This window comes from Mustela erminea, chromosome 10 (genome assembly GCF_009829155.1).
Source record: "Mustela erminea isolate mMusErm1 chromosome 10, mMusErm1.Pri, whole genome shotgun sequence".
NCBI lineage: Eukaryota > Metazoa > Chordata > Mammalia > Carnivora > Mustelidae > Mustela > Mustela erminea.
The window spans coordinates 102,183,507-102,200,823 of record NC_045623.1 but is presented as its reverse complement, the minus strand read 5'-3'; the positions used below and the strand labels follow the sequence as shown (position 1 = coordinate 102,200,823).

Below are 17,317 nucleotides of genomic sequence, written 5' to 3'. Positions count from 1 at the left end.
GCCAAGGCTCCAGCCTGGCCCGGGGCGTCCTGGAACCTGAATACAGCGACAGGCCTGAGTCCTCCACCTTCCCGCCTTCCTGATAACAGACGGGGAGGGAGGAGTCATCATAGTGATGGCCGCCCTCGTGGCTACCCCTAGTTCAAGGCGCCAGGCCTCTTGCCAAGGGCCTCACCAGCATTATTTTATTTAATCCCAGCAGCAACCGAATGCTGGAGGCACTATGATCGCTCTCCTTTTACAAGGAAGGAAACTGAGCCTTGCAAGGGTTAGGGACGTGCCTAAAGTCACAGTACTAATAAAGGAGGAACTAGGAATTTTAACGTTGCACTCAATGATCCCACAGTGCCTCGGCAAGGGGGCCATTCTCCCGCACTCCACGGGACCTCTTCCAGAAAGGGACCTCCTGAGAGGCATCCGCAGCTCCTGGGGGACACAGGACCCACCCCGCAAATCAGGCTGTGATCCTGCCAAAATGAGTGCTTCTCCTTGCCTCTTGCCCCCGAGGAAGAAGAGGTACTGCACATCCCCACCGAGAGAGGAGGAGGGTTGAGTGAATGAGCTACCGCTTTAGAAACATACAGACCTTACACCTGTAAGGTGCCTATGTCCGTCCCTGGCTCTCTTGGGCATGTGGAAGTGGGGAGGTCTAGGGACATGGGACCATCACAAGGGCCAAGTACAAGTAAATGTTTGCTGACCAACTTACTCGTGTGCGCGTGGCGGAGAGGGGAAATACGGTGGGGGCTGTGGGGGAGGAACAGGGCCACGGTACATCCCAACCATCGAACCTGTGCACCTTCTTTGCAGACCAGGTGTGACACCAGCTCAAGATGAGGCCCCTTTTCTTTTAAAATTCAAATAGGTCTGTCATGGAGGTTGGACGTGGGGACCCCCAGACAAGGCTCCCCCGTGGCCAGGATCGGGTCCCGTGGAAGCCTGTGGAGCCTAGCAGGGTGGGGGCCTGGTGGGCCACCCGGGGCAGACAGTCTCCAATCGTGCTGAGCACAGCACATCGCTTCATTCAGGAACCCAGAGTAAAACGTACAGCTGGGTCTCGAGTTGATTCAGCCTTTAACTCATTCGGGATCACTGGCGGAGCCACCGAGGCGACGGGGAGGGGGTGAGGCCATCCCTGGGGAAGTGGGCAGGTTGGGGCCGAACCCCTGCTGATAATGTGGATATGTACGAAAGGAAACAGTGATTTTTTTTTTTTCCCCAAAACCCTCTAAAAAACCTGACGAGCCTTGGGGGTTTAGGGAGGGACGAGTGAATTGGCGTTCGGTGGAGGGCAGGGGTGGGGGAACTTGTTTTCTACCCACTGCCAAATTCTCATTTACTGTCAGCTCCAATCCATTCAGAACTCACTGACTCAATTGCCTTTTCACGGGGAAAGGAGCCTACACAATACAGGGGACTTTTCAGTTCCATATTAGCACACAGGGCACTGGGCAATGTCCAGGAATAAACACACACGTCCCTCCCAGAGGCCACGGCCCCCACCCTCAGCCCCAAACAATCCAGCCAACCCCGCCTGGGCCACATCTGCTCTCCCCTATTTTAATACTTTGGGTGGTTGTTTTATTTATTTATTTTTAAATGTATTTTGGCCAGTAGAGTAGTGTGTGTGTGTGTGTGTGTGTGTGCGCGCGCGCGCGCGTCTGTGTGTACACACACGCATGGGCACAATTTTCTGTGTGCTGGGAAAAGTAGGGGTCTCACAAGTAGAAAGGCTTATGAGAGTTAATTCTAGGGCAGTTCCAACTCTTCTTTTTGCCCAGAAAAAGAAGGGATGGGGAGAGATGGAAAGAGATCCAACTTAGGCTCCCAGAAGGTAGGGATTTTGGCCGGGGCGGGCGGTGGGGGGTCGGGGGGTGGAGGGGTGTATGGGGGGGTAGGCTCCATTTAACCTAATTCTGGAAAGTGTTGATTGTAGAGAAATTAGCATGTGGTCTGGGAATGTCCCTAAGAACTTGGCAGCCGCAAAAGCTCTCCAATAATCACATTAAAATAATATCAACAGTAATAATATAATTATTATAAAAACCGGGGTCCCCGTTTTCCAAGTGTTCACAATGAGCCCAGCGCTCTACTAAGTGCTCTCACCCATCGGCTCAGGCAATGACCCCAAAGGCCCACCAAGCTGATGCGGCGTCCCGGTAGCCCGCGTCCACACAATCAGACAGTTACGACCCCCGCCCCAAGTCAAAAAGACAGCAAGTGAGAAAAGAATTTAAATCCCATTCTGCCAACCAACCGTAGCCCTACCATCTTGCCCTGTCCTGGGAGAGAGGAAACCTATAGGGGATTCTAGAGAAGAGGAGGGCCCAGCACCACAAAGGTCTTGGCTGCAGGCTGGGAGCCCAGCCCCTGCCTCCATCACTGTCCTCTGGGGGCTCCTGCATCCCTTTAGCCTAGGCCCCTGGAGGGAAGCTCCTGCCCCTCTCATACCCCCCTTGTCCAACAGAACTTGCCAGTGACGCTGGAAATGCTCCTTATCTGTGCGGCCCAACATAGTAGCCACGAGTGGCCGTGGAGTACTTGACATGGGGCTAGTTCACAGAAGAACTGGATTTTTCACTTCAGTTCCTTTCAATTGCCACATGGGCTAGGGGCCGCCGGACTGGCCCGTCCAGATCCAGAATCCCTCCAGCTGCCCCTTTCGCTCCCAGCCAAGAGCGATGTGGGAAATAAACTTAAAAGCGTCAAAAGACAGAAGTGGGGCCCACTTGCAAGGTCCCTGCTCAGACAGCAGGCCTCTCCAAAATCACAGGTCCGCCTCCGACTTCTCTCCCCTTCCCTCGCTCGCTCCCGTCTTTCTTTCTTCTTTTCTTCTCTTTCTTCTTTTCTTTCCCTCCCTCTCCGTCCATTTCTTCTTCCTTCTTTCTTTCCTTTCTTCCTATCTTTCTTTATTCCCTCCCTTCTGTCCTTTCTTTCTTAGAAAAAAAAAAGCATCAGTTTAATTAGATAAATCCTCTGAGCACGTGGCCTGGAGTTCGTCATGGAAATTAACCTGCTCCCAGATCGCAGATAGTGAAACTAGAACCGGGGTGTTTTGGCATAGCGCAGTGAAATGGGAGAGGCTGGTGGCGATTCACACACCTCATCTTCTGTAAGTGCCCCTCGCCCCTCCAGTGCCCCCTGCTTCGCAGCCCCCGCGTCCTTGGCTCCCTAGGTCACTACCTCCAAGCCACCTCTGCTTCTTCTCCCGGCCCCTCCCTCCCCATCTCCTCAGGCCCCGGGCTGCTCCCCATGGCAGGACCACCCAAGGGCAGCGGGGGGAAGCCTGGGCTCCATCCCCACCATGCCTGTTTCCCTCCAGCTCTGCCCTCTGTCTGAGCACTGAGCTTAGCGTTCAGTGCGAGATAGTCCAGGGATCAGCTCGGGCTCAAAGCCCGCTGCTCCTCGAATTTTGACCCTGCAGTCCCCACTGTGTGCTGCTCCCCGGGCTAAGTGAATTCCAGAAATAATGGAATTATTTCTCCAAGTCAAACCTCAGTGAATGGGGGCTATGACTACATCCTTTTCTCTTTTCCAACCCCATTTTACAGATGCAGGAACAAAGGATTAGAGAAATTAATCTGCCTAAGCAAGAGAAACATGGTTCGCATTGGGTCCAGCCTGACTCCAAAAGAAGGCTCTCTACCCCTCTGCTGTCCATGTCGTCTTCCATGTCATCTCTGCCACAGCAGCCCACATGCACTGGCATCCAGGGCCCGCCAGCTCTTTGCATGAAACTCGCGGGCCCCCAGCACCTTACAGACATTCCCAGGGGCTTCCTCCACCAGCCCCCTTGCCTCCTGTCCCCAAAAGCTCCTGTGATGAGCCTCCCTGCCTCCCCAGCTCCAGAAACATCTTTTCTGGCCACATGGAGGACAAGAAACTAATGACCCCTCTCTTCCTGTGGGAAGCCAAAGGTGGGCACAATCTCGCTTCTCGACACCTTCTGACTCATCGCCAAAACCACCAGGAGGCCTCAGGGTAGCCCCAAAAGATAAAATGCAAACTCAGAATTTCTAACAAACATCATCGCACCCCACACCTTCAGGAGTCCCAGCCCCCAGATATAGAGAGTGGGTTCTCCCTTCTCTCTCGCCCACAGCACGCCCTGGTGGGCAGCAGGTGTGTCCACACTCCCTCCCATGCGAGTCTGAATCACACACAGGGGCCAGGCCAGTTCTGAATACTTCGCAAGTCTCAGCTCATCAGATCCTCACATCAACCCCACAAGGCTGGCAGTGTTATCCCCATTTTACAGATGAGAACACTGAGGCACAGGCTAGTTAAATAACTGATGTAAGGACATGACTTTGATCCCCAGGTAATTAGGTTCAGAATGCATGATCTATAAAGATACACAGCTCTTCAAGGGATTCCCTCATCCTGCCTGAAAAGCAACTACCCACCCTGCCCCCCAACTCAGCCCCAAGCTCCCAAGGATGAGAACCAAAAAACACAACCTGATACAAACATGCAGCCCCAGCACCGCACACACCATGTCCAGGCCCCTGGCTTTCTGGAATCCCTGATACCCTACTACATAAAACGGACTCATCTGACGCTGGGGGCACCCTGCACTTGACGGGACCGTAATCAATTCTCCATCACGTTTCACGGTTTCAGCGAATGTTCACAGCTACGAGGCCAGCTGACCGGCAGAGCGACCCTGTCAGGGAAATCGGGTCGGAGGCCATTTGATAAGAGAGGAAACCGAGGCCCAGAGAGGTCAAATGACTCGCCCAAGACCACACAGTGATTTACTGCAGAGCCAGACTGGGAATGCGGTCCCCTGACCCCTACAACTAGGCCTCAGTGGGGCTCCGGACCACCCAGGTCCCACCCCGTCCCCTCATGCCAGACCAGGAATGCTGGGCTCGGCCCATGGTCCCCCGAGGGATCAGATTTCCCTGAAATTCCCAAAGGAGCCTCTGGGACTAGTGGGCCCGGAAATGGCCCTCACATAGCGAGTGAGCTGCACAGCTGAGCTCCCCAGGGCTGAGGGGGGCAGGCGGAGCTGGAGACGCTGGAGCTGCCCCTGTGGGTACTCTGCCAGCAATTAGTGCCGGGGAAGGGTGCCAGCCTGGCAGAGCTGATTCCCCCACCCCGCCTTCCCATCACACACACACAGACACACACACATACGCACGCTCACACATGCACACGCACACACGCGCTTACCCACCCCGAGACCAGCAGAGAAGCCGTGCGCCTTCCTTTCGGTAAATCTCGTCAGCGAGCACACGCAGGGCATGCAATTTGGTCATTACTGCTTTTAAACAACAGAAAAGCAGAATCCACCCGCCATTAACCCGTCCTGCTCTCCCTCCGGGTTTCACACCAGCTCAGTCACCAGCCTTCATCTCCAACTCCCACGCACCCCCTTTTGCATGCTCCCCAGAAGTTGCTTTCCAAACGAAACACAGAGTTAAAACACACACTCTCACACACACACGCGCGAGCGCGCGCGCGCACACACACACACAACCTGCCTACTGTAAGTCAAACCTGAATTGTATCTCTTGCCTGCTCTGTCCCCAGAGAAAATCATCCAAGGTTTGGACATGACCTTGGCTAAGACCCTTCCTCAGATAACCCTAGAAATTCTATAGTATGCCTGCCAGATGAGGGGGGAGGCTGCCTTTGTCCCGGAGAGGGGAATCTACCTGAGCAGGTGTGGGTTCTTCAGGTGGGACTCTGAGTGCTGGCCCCAGTCCACTTGCGGGGGACCCTGGATCACAGTTGACGTGACTCTACTCCCCCAGTACGGAGGTAGGCAGGGGTGTGAATGGGCTCCTCACTTCCTTACCACACCCCCCAAAAACAGTCCTGGAGAATTGGAAAGAAGCCCACCAGAGCCAGGGACCCTAGAGGGTCCTTAGCTGGGTTTATAAGACCTGTGAAACCCCTCAAACAATAAGCAGTATTTATGCTTAGGAGATCTTGTTTTATGAAGAGGATTCTCAGAGGGGGCCCATGAACTCAAAAGAGGAAGAAGCAGAGACACCCCCCCAGACCACTAGCACGGTGGGCTCAGCAGTGCCCCCACTGTCCCTCTCCAGTGGCCCTGACCAGCTGCCTCTCTGGCCCCCGGGGGCTTCCTCCTCGCCTGGCTGGGAAGCCGGTCATCAGGAGCGCTGGCCCCGGGAGCTGTGCCAAGCCCCTGTGCCAAGACCCACTCACCCTCCTGCCAGTGTGCCAGGACGGCCGCGGGCCCGACAGAGGACAGGCACGGCAGAGCCCACCAGCGGGGAGGAGAGAGGAAGCCAGCGGCTGTCTTGGAAAACCTCGAAGATCCTCTAAGCCACCTAGTGTCCAGAGCTGAGCTCTGGCCGCGGCTCTGTCCCTCCCGCTTAGCAGGGCGGACAATGCAGGGGAGCCCAAGGGAGCAGGACAAGCCACCCTGCCTCCTCTTCCAGGGACCTGAGGCCCGGGCTCCAGGGGCTGAGCCTGCGGGGGAGACAGGGCCCGGGAAAGAGGAACGGCCCTGTGCCCCTGCTCCCCACCCCAACCCAAGGCGGGGCAGACCCAGTGCCGATGATACCCTCAGCCCTGCTCCTCGCCTCAGCGAGTCACCCTCTCCTGGAGATCCCCAGTGTCCTCTCAGACAACCGGCTGGCGGGGCTCCTCTGGGTTCCCCCCACCCCAGCCTCCAGGCCTCCCACAGAAACTCCCAAACGCTGGGCCCACCACTCCCCCAGGACTGCTTGCCCCCCCCCCGCTCTCTCTTTTCTGTGTCCTCAAGACTCCTCTCACCTTGAGAAGTGTTAGGATTACCCAGCATTTACACTGCACGCTCTTCTTTATTCCTTAAGGCTTATTAAGAATGATAATGAGTTCCAAAGGAGCCACACGTCTCTCTCTCTCTCTCTCTCTCTCTCCCTCTCTCTTCTCTATCCCTCCCTCCCCCCCCCCCTTTGCTCTCTTTCTCTACGTGTCTTTTCCACCAAAGACACACAGGACAAATCCAGACCAAAAGGAAAAAAAATTCCGACAATATGGACCAAGGGCACTTGAGGATTGATATTCCATAAATCCCTTTCTCTTCTTCCCTCTCCCTAGTTGTTCTCAATTATTGAGATTAAACACACACACACACACACACACACACACACACGCAACCCTCCCCCTTCCACTCCTCACCCTCCAGGCCACCCCTCACTCTGCTGGACTTTGAGCAGGGGGAACTGGAGAAGGGCCCGGCTTGCCTGCACAACCTCGTTAACGTCCGGCTCTTAAACGGTTGATTAATTTCTGCAGAATTTATGACAGGCTTCAGCTTCCCCCCCGACCCCCCCACCCCAGCCCACAGGGTGGCCTCAACACCACAGCAACTTAACTTGGTGAACTTGACTGCGGCGGGATTGGGGGACAGAGCTGGGATGCCCCCCCACCCCCGCCAGTGGCTTCCTGCAGCCGGAACCACAGGCAGCCCAGCGCCAGACAGAAGACACACAGAATGCCAAAGGCCAGGCGGGAGACAGACCCGCACAAGGAACGGCATGGCACCCACGGGGTGGGGGTGGGGGAGCGGTCCCCGGGCACCCAGAAGCCACGGCTAACTTCTGGCCCTGTGCGACTTTCTAATTTCAAAACAGGGAAGCCGTTAGAATATGGGACAACGAGGAAAGGAACCGGAGAGGCTGAAAATGATGTCCAAGTTCGCGCCCACCGAGCCACACCACGCATCCCAGCAGAGGGACCGGCCTTATCGGTCTGCCGGGCTGCCCTTCAGAGAAGGGGAAGAACAGATCCTAATGAAATTACAGTTTTTAAAATGTCTATAAATTAAATCTCTCCCCCCACCCGGATCGCGCTCGCTCTCTCTCGCTCTCTCTCTCTCTCTGAATCTCCCGGTGAGCTCCCTCCTTTACAAGGCTTGTTTGCCTCTCTTCGGTTCCCTCTGCTCTTGTCTGCTTTTCTGATATAGACATCAAGAGGTTACAGGCTCAATTACAGCTCCGTTTGAGTCTCAGCACCAGACTCGCCTGGCCTTCTCTTCTGCTCTTCAGAAACCAGATACCAAAGAAATCTCTCTTCTGCTTTATATTTTTATTTTTAATGCCAAAAGCCTCAAGATTCATTCAGTTGAGTCACGGCCTTTTTTAACTTACTTCAAATGGTGGTGGGGGGGGGATATCCTTTTTAATTGTGTCCGAGTATAAATATCATGGAAATGCTTTTCTCTGTATCTCGTTCCCCTTTCTTAAGGACACACACAAAACCTTAGCGATACGTGGAATTTCAAAAGGGGGTAGGGGGACACAGTACAAGTATGCTTAATTAATGCACGTCTGTGCTGGGGAGGAAAGAGAGCTGCTGGAGACTATCAGTTGGACATCTAGTGTATTTCTAAAGTTAAGGAGTGACATCATAAGACTTCTTATTAGCAAAAAAGCCTATTTGAAAAGGGTGGAACATACATGGTGATTTTTTTTTTTTAAAGGAAAACGTTTCTTCTGCCTTCCATAACACTGTCTCTTGATAACAGGAGATAGGCCGTCTATATGTTACATCCTCAAAAAGCCACCCCCTCCCCAAAAAGTGAAAAAAATCCAAGTCACAGTCAATCATCATCGTGGATTCCTGAGGAGAAAGGAGTTTCGAATTATGGGTCTAAGGGGAAAAAACAAAAAACCCCTCCACTATAATTCTGGAAATATGAACCAGAGGGGATTCCAAAAAGTACTTTTCCAGGAAAAAACACTTGAGACAAAGGCTGGAGAAAGCTGAAGCTCAAGGTGAATCAAAAAAGGAAAACTTTGTCTTTCCAATTAACTAGACTGGGAAAAAGAAAGGGGGGGGCACACATTAATACCAACTCATTAATTCTTTCCTGTAAACAATTTAATTAAATTCTGCTAAATACAGGAGAAATACTCATTTTGGAGGGCTCCCCCCCCCACCTCAAAAGCAAATTCCTGCAGGTTACTCCCCACCATGCCAACACTTCCCCTGCTGTACAACCTTCAAATGGATTTCCAGCCCAGGCGTGGACTCTACACGGCTCGCGGCTCTGCCAGAATGACAGCCTCATATGTCTGAAAGCTGACACTTCAGCTTTTAAAAGAAATGGGGGAAAATAAGCGGTTGACTTCTTGGTTAAAGTATTTTCTTGTTCTAACTCATGTTCTTATGTCACTGGGCTAAAAAAAAGAGAGAGAGAGAGAGAGAGAGAGAAGAGAGAGATATGACTTTCCTTGAATGATCTGTTTAACCTAAGCCAGAGGAAAAAAAAGAAAGTCATTAATTACTTATGTGAGCTATTGCTTCAGAAAGACAATAAACCTGCCCGGTCGCCATGGATATGACATATTTGCTCTGAAAACAACACAATAATTAGCAAAGGGGAAAGATACAAGGAGAATATGCAAACTCCTGAGTTTAAAGCCACAGTGCTCTTTTCTCCCGTAAGCCTGTTCTGTTTGCAATCCAAATCAAACAAATTTTTAAAATATAGCAAAGGGGGAAAGAGCAGGAACTGCTCCTCTCTCCTCTGAGCTGAGAAGCAACAACCACGCCACCCCCTTCTAAAATAAAATAATGTAAAAGAGAACCAGGATGGCATGGGGGGGGGGGTGTCAAGTATTGACTCTGTTTTATTTCCTATAGCAGGGGTGGAGTCTGAGGTTTGTTTTTGCTTCTTTCTTTCTTTTTTTTTTTTTTTTAAGTGTGCTCTTATTCAGCTTTGGACCTTCTGGCCAGATATAAATTTATTTATGAAAGCCAAATGCCCTGTGTGTGCCTCACCCCTCCCCAAACTAAATGGAAATGCGAAGGGGTGGAGGTGGGGGGACTGTTCTTGAAAAAGCAAAACAGTATACTCAGAAAGCATCAGCTCCAGAGAGGGACATCCACTCCCCCCACCTCCAAGAAAATGGAACCCGGGCCTTACTTTAAAATTAAAAATGCATTAAATGGTTTTACCTACAACTTAGTCCCAGAGGATCATTAGGAAATGCAATCGCTTTGTATCATATCTGTCAGCGTGATAAATACTGAGTTCAGAGTAGGTTTGCAATTTTTCAGAGTGTCACAGACCAAGATAATTTTTTTTTCTGCCTTACTTTCTTAATTCACTGCACCCACCCTTTCAAAGTCAGGAGTCTACCAAAAAAATACCTGAGAAGAACACAGGAGAAGAAAAGGAGAAAAAGTTGATATGCTTTTATACACGGGACAGAGGTTACTGATCTTCCTCCCACCCCAAAAGTGGGGAAATCAGGACTGTCAAATATTTGGATATTTTTAAAAATTTTTAAAGTACTCCATTAAGTTTGAGTAGAAACTTTCCCCCTCTTCCCAGAGGCTAATTTTCCAAAAACAGATGGTCAGGATCTAAAAGAGAAGCAAATATACCTCAACCCCCACAGGCAGAGAAATCTAACTTTGAACTTCCTTTTAAATTAAAAAAAAGGGGGGGGAGCAGATAAACTATTAATAAGTATGAAAAATTAGCTGAGCTACAAGTTTTGTTTTTCTTGTTTAAAAAATTCTTTCAACACAAGGGGAGCAGATACAAAGGAGAGGTTCACATTCGACTGACTTCCTATTTTTTTTTTTTAAACAATAGTTGTGTTTTTTTTTTGTTTTAGATTGGACTCTTTGATCTTGAAAGAATTTTGCTCTTATACGATGGGGAAGATGGGGGTGAAATGATCTGTTTTAAATGATGATGCAACTTCGGGATCAAAGCCTTCGCTCTCTTCTAGCCATAATAAGCTGTACTTGCCACAAAGCGCGAGTCTCCCGGCTCCTCTCCTTCGTAAGAAGGAAATAAAATGCACGGAGACTCAGGGAAAGACGTGAAGTCTCTGCAAGGTGCAAAGTCTAAAAAAACAAAAATCAAAAAGACAGAGAGAGAGAGAGGCACTGCCCCTTTAAACGTTTTAGTGCATATGGAGTTTGATTTCTGAAAGAGATCAGTTTAACATCTCCATAGAAACCAGCAACAGATTATCATCAACAGAATAAATAACTAGTCTAATAAATTAAACAGGAGGCATAAGATCGCTGGAAACCTGATTACTGAAGTTCAACAATATTCCCCATAAACTCTCGTTAACCGCCTCTAAGGTGGCTAACAAGATGGGGGTGGGGGGGGCTATCTCTCCAGCTCGCGGGATCCCCGGAGAGGCGGTGGCCGCCGCACGGGGAGGGAAAAGTTCCCCATCCTGCCCTGCAGAGGGTCTGAGAGCTCGAGTGAGGGGCACACCGTACAGTCGAAGTTTGGCAAGTGGGAAAGCGGCTGGCGTCGGGGGAGGTAGCGCGAGTCGCGGGAGATCGCGCGGGACGCGACGCCCGCCCGGGACGCACCTCCTGGCCGCCACCAAGGCGCAAACCCGGAGCTTTGCGCTCGGGCGCGGAACAGCCCAGCGCCCCCTCTGGGCACGTGGAGCGCAGCCCGGGCGCAGCCCCCGGGGACCAACTACCCCCCTCACCACGCCCGGCGCAGCTGCTCCTGCTCAGCCCGGACAGCTCCCTTTAGGACGGCGATGTGTGTGGGGTGTGTGTGCGTGTGTGTGCGCGCGCGCGCACGCGCGCGTGTGTTGTGCGTGTGCGTGTGTGTGTGTGTGTGTGTGTGTACGCGCGCGCGCCGTGGGGTGGGCGGGGGGGGCGCGCCAGTTTACCGGGCGATCTGTTTCCCCGTCCCCCCTCGCGCGCTCTTATCGAGCGCCTGTACCAGCTCCGAGACGTCCTAAATTTACCAACTTTGCTTCACGACTACCCTTGGCCTTTTCCCCCCTCGCCGCCCCCATCTCTTTGAGTGTACCGGGTGTTGGCGGGACGACCACAGGCTCTGGGGGGTCGTGCCCCCAGACTCCGCTGAGACAGCGACGCATAATTCCCCCCCCCCGTCGCCCCTTGATCCAGCTGGGTTTGGGGGAGCTCCGGGCTTGTTGGAGGGGTGTTCTCGCTGCTTCCCTGGTGGACAAATGATACGCACCCGCACACGCACCCGCACCCTCCCCAGCGGGACTGGAAGGAGGTCCTCGCCGCACCCAGGGCCCGCTTCCCAAGCTGAGGCTGGGTCCGGAAGAACTTGTGTAGAGGGAGAAGCGGCCCCCTGCCTCCCTCGGCACTCTTCTCCTCCCCCAACTTCGGACCTGGGTCGGGGACGACTTGGAAGAAGAATCTGCACCCACCCCCTAGAGAAAAATCTATTATTATTATCTTAATCTACGCCCCCGAAGTGTCCCTCCCGCCGTGATTGACGGCGCATACACCTGTTCCCCTCGCCGAGAAGCTCCCAGCGCTGGGGACAGACGTTCGCCCAAATGCTCCGCCGCAGCGACCCAGCGCCAGCTCGCCGCCCTCGCCGGTCAGCCCCCGCCCGCCGCCCCAGCGCGCCCCTGCCCGCACCTTGCCACCCCGGCAGCCGCCCCCTCCCCTCCCAGGCCCGGCTCCCCAGTCCGCCCGCTCCCGGCCGCGCTGGCTTCGGGAAGAGAGAAAGAACAGAAAGCAAAACTTCCTGGCGGCCGACGGCCATCAGCTGCACATTCTGCAAATGCCACCGAGTAAAAATAAACCGGCCGCCGCTCCGCCCGGCCGGCTCACCCCGGGCGCACGACTCGGCCCCCTGCCCCGGGAGCTCCCTGACTGTCGGTCCGACCCGGTCCCCCATTCCGGCGCGCCCCCTGGAGCCCCGCTTCGCGACGCTCCTCCGCCAGCCACCACGCGCTCCTCTGCCCTGAAGGTCGACCCCAAGTGACCGAGTGGTCCGTCCAGCCCTCTTCCCTTCGGTGCCCCCCTGCTGCCCCACGAGCTGCTCTTCTCTCTGTCCTCCCCCTCGTGCCTATTTCAGCCGCGCGTCCCTGGATTCACGGATTCCTCTCCGCAACTGCTAAGCCCGGGGTCACCCTCAGCCCACCCTGGGGCACAGTCCGCCAGACCCTCTCCCACCTCGGCTGAGGCCCCTGGGAGCGCACCGCTCTACCCGCCTGCCGGCCCGCCAGCCCAAAGTCCCACATCCCCGGGCGCAACTTCTCTCCCAGCGCACACAACAACCGCGGCAACTCCCCCGAACTTTTCCCCGGACCCAGGCGGGCTCTGGCGGACAGCCGCATGGCCGTGAGCCGGTGCCCCGGCTCCCTGTGCCCAGCACTGCCAGCCCTGCGCCCCGGGAAGCCTGGGGTGGGGGTGGGGGGAGTGAGGAGCGCCACTTGCCGCGCCCGGAGCAGCGCACTTGAGACAAACTTCCCAGGCACGAATGAAAAAGGGGGCGCCGCTCCCCCCAGCCAAGCAACCCTTCGCCTTCGTTTTCCCACCCGGAGGCACCCCTTGGCACCCCGCGCCTAAGTGAACACTGCCTACCTCTGCCGGTGGCACCTACACCCTGGTATGGGGGCACAAGAGTCGGCTGGAGGGGTTCCCCACCCACCCCTTCCCCTGGGCAAAGTCTTGCAAAGTCACCCCAGGCACCCCTCACGCCTGCCTCCTTCTCTGCCCTGACGGGCGCTCGAACCCCTGCAGCCGGGGGTGGGGGTGGGGGGGCGTAGGGGGAAGGAGTGATTACCCGGTATTGGCGAGCACCTGCCCCCCCCAGCCTGCAGCGCGGGGGGCGCCCCCACCCTATTCGCAAAGTCCTGCACTCGCGCCTGGCACCTCCCCCTCTTCTCCCCTACCCCGCCGCCCCCTCAGCTGGAGTAAGTGACCCCCAGGAGCAGCAGCCCTCCCCTCTACCCGAGCCGCGCGCTGGGCATTCCCCTGGCCGCGGCGGGCGACGCGCCGCCCCGCGCCCGGATGCCAGCCCTCCGTGCCCCCTGCCTCCCGCACTGCCGGAGTTGGGTGGCAGCCGCCGCGCGCAGGCAGGCTGGCTGGCTGGCTCTCTCGCTCGCTCGCTCGCCCGCTCCCGGCTGCAAGCGGCAGCCCCGGGGCTGGGGGGCTGCACCGGGACAGGGGGCGAGGCGGGGAAGCACCTCGGGAGGCCCCGGGAGCTGAGGGGCGTGGGGGGGGCGCGGCGGAGAGAGCGCCGAGTCTCTTACCTGCACTTGGGGCGGCTTTGGGTGACTTTCCAAGTCCGGGGGAAAAATGTGTGTGTGTTTGGGATGGAGCGCCGCGGGCGCGCATGCGCTGCCCAAAGTTGCCGGATCCCGGATTTTTCGCTCCCAGTCTCCGCTCTCGCCCGCTGTGATTATGGAATTCTCCGCGGCCGAGCGGGCGAGTGGGTGGCATGCAAAACCCGGGCCGGATCGCTGGGCCGGGCTCCGCTCCACCCTCACACCCCCAGACCTTCCCCTCCCGGTTTCTTCCCACCCACCGCCCGGGCTGAGCGCTGCTCGTGCGCGCAGCGAGACGCGGCCTGCGGAGGAGGATCTGAGCGCAGGGCTCCCTTTTGCGGCTGGAGAAGCTCTCCGCACCCACCCACCCACCCCCCCAAGTTGAGAGGAGCTGAGGCTGGGGGACAAGAGAGAAGGGGCAGAGTGGGTTACTTTTCACCTGTTCTGATCCCGTAGAGCCAGTCGGCTTCCCGCTTTCCCACTGAAGACCTAGCTCTTTTCTGCAAGTTAGAATGTTAGAATTGTCGAACCCAAAGGAACGTGATGTTCTCACTGTTTGGTATCTGCTTTGCACTTACTCTTTGCAAGGGAGTTTTTCATTCAGTCCATTGTGCAAGAAATAAATCCTTAAGTGAGCAAGATAGGCCGAGAAGAATGAACCTGGTTGGGGGTGGAGGGGGTGTGAAGGCGAGAAGGTAATGAGCATTAAAACAAATGAATAATATTATTTCAGAAAGTGAAAGGATCCGTGAAGAGAATAAAGCCAGGCAATTGGATAACGTGTTTTTAGGAAAGCTAATTTACCCCTCCCAGGTGAAGGAAGACGGCCTCTGTGGGGAGGGGGGGCCTTCCAACCCCACTGCAGAAGCCCCTGCCTTTTCTCCCTTTGTCCCCATACCTACCTCCCAGCTGGTCTGAGGTGGCCACACCAGGCTGAGCTTGGAGATCAGCTGCAGTCTTGGCGCCATGGCTCTGGTCCTGCCTTTCTCCACCAGGCCACCCCTGTCCCAGGACTGAGCTAGTCGCTGTACCTGGTTTTCTTTCTGAACAAGGACATGATGGAAATAACATAAGAAGCGAAAGAAATGGGGCAACACTCCGGTGGGGAGAGAAGTGAAAAACTGACCACCATAGTAAACGAAATAACTAAACGATTTGTTGAATAAATGAAAACAAATTCAAAGTGTGACCCTCAGTTTGGAGAGTGCATTAAACTAAGAGGAAATGCCACAGGCTAGTAAATGGTGGTGCTGGCTGGTAGACTTTGGGACCTAATCTGCAAGGTTTCGGCAAAGCTTCTCAGGACCGAAGTTTCCAGAAGCCCTGGATGGTAATTGCCCGAGACAGAGACATCCGCTGGGATGCATTCCATGCCCTGCCTTAAACTGGAAGTTTATTGGTAAATGCATAGAGACTGGGGACTCCATAGCCCTCTGGCCTTGAAGTGGCCAGGATTTGCCCTGTTCTCTAATAAAACCTCCAGATTTGGGAGAGGAGGCCCAACCATGCCCTTATCCCATAGTTGCCAAGTGATCTCTACTTGTTTTGGACTAGCTGAGAAAAAAAACACACCAAAAAAACCCTCAAAAGTACAGCTTGTCTCCTTCCCACCTGGAACGGGTCTGAGAATCCCATGTTTGGGATTTGTCCACACAGGAAGGCAGATTTGAGGGTGAGACACACCTCTCAGGTTCAGAGAATTTTCTCCCCTCTTTAACCCTGTAATTAACAGGACGCAGCAACACATCAATAATTAACACTTCCCATGGACCACTGACCCATTACTCTCTACCACCACCCCATGCCATCAGATCAGTCCCCTGTTTCAGGAGTTGCTGTCCTGGCCTACCACACATAAGACCCTTGTGTCTGGTGACTCAGCGGTATACCCAGCCCCAAGGATCTCAAGCCCGATCCCTCCATTCTGCAGAAGGAAAAACTGAGGCACAGTGAGGGTAATGACCTGAGTAGTGGTGAGGGAGAATTTCTAGCTTTGGATCTGAGGCTAATTCCAATCCTGGGGCTATATGGAGAAGTGGCTCACAGCTTGTACTTCGGGGTCAGACCCTAGCTACTCACCAGAGGGGTGACCTTGAGTAAGGCATATGACCCCTCTGTGCCTCAGTTGCCTCAACCGTAAAATGGGGACAATAATAGTCCTGCTGCCTGGGCTTGTTGGGAGGCTAAAATGAGTTAATGCAGGAAAAGTGCTTGAGCCAAGCGAGTGATCGATAAATGCCAGTAATTGTCATTGCTCCTTGGGACATCCGGTGCTCCCTCTACTTCTTGTTTCTTCCTGTCCCCTCTCCTTTCCTTCTTCTCCTCTGTCCTTTCCTTCCTCCAGAACGGCTGGAGGTGTCTTTTGCCGCCTGCCCTGCCGGTGAAGAGCAGGTCCTTCCCAGGGAAGACACAAAGGTCTGATGGCTGGTTTTCGCCTTCCTGCTTTCTCGCTAGAAGCCTCACCCCCCTCCCAACAGCTGTGTCTCAAGCACCAAAGTTTTAAGACATTTATTCTTCCATCCATTTTTTTCTCAGCTACTTCACAATTCTCCCGTCCTCTGGGGGGTGGGGGGGCGTCTACCTCCTCTGAAGGAACCTCATCTGGGAGGGGGAAGCTGGAAACAGTGACAAGAGTGGGAGGGGGGAGGAGGACTTTGGGGTGAGGTGAACAGGGACTCTAACTCTTCCTCTCCAGACCACCCCCCAACTCAAAAAAATTTTTGTTTTAAACAAAGCAAGGGACTAAGAGAGAACATCATACCTAAAACGTGGCCCTAGTCTCTCAAGCCTCTTGCTGTCTTGTTTCCCCCCCACCCCCCCAACTAGCCTTGCAGAGACTAAAATCACATGCTATTTTCCTCATCTGCTTCATCTTAGCATGTCCTGAGCTTTCCATAAAATAAAATACAAACTTTTCCCCATGGTCAACAAGATCTAACACTGCCTGTCCCTGGACCTCCCCTCAGTCACATTGTCCTGACACACTAGCTTCTTGCTGTCCTGGAAAACTAAGCTTATCCCTACCCCAGGGCCTTTGCACTTGTTCCCTCTGCCTGGAAGGCCCGTTCTGCGCCTGCTTCCTTGACATCACTTAGGTCTCTGCTCACATGTCACCTCCTCAGGGAGGCTTTCTCCCTGAAGTAGTTCTCTAGCTTTCTCTCTCGCCTTATCCTGTTGGAGTGTTTACAATAATTTTGCTTATTCATTTTGTTCTCATATTTCCTGTCCAGTTGCCCCCGCTAGAATGGGAGCTCCTGGGAGGCAGGGACTTTTTTCTGTGTCCCTTTATGTCCTCAGCACCTCAAACTGTGCCTGGTGCA

The 17,317-nt window shown here is 54.2% G+C and overlaps 1 protein-coding gene across 1 annotated transcript in view; it reads right to left on the bottom strand.

Moving 5' to 3' along the window:
• Positions 1 to 14,114, bottom strand: part of CASZ1 (castor zinc finger 1) — a 144,557-nt gene extending 130,443 nt beyond the window's left edge. Inside the window, exon 1 of the mRNA XM_032301782.1 lies at positions 13,983 to 14,114. The gene's annotated coding sequence lies outside the window, so the exon portion shown is untranslated. The remainder of the gene's footprint in view (positions 1 to 13,982) is intronic.
• Positions 14,115 to 17,317: the final 3,203 nt, after the last annotated feature.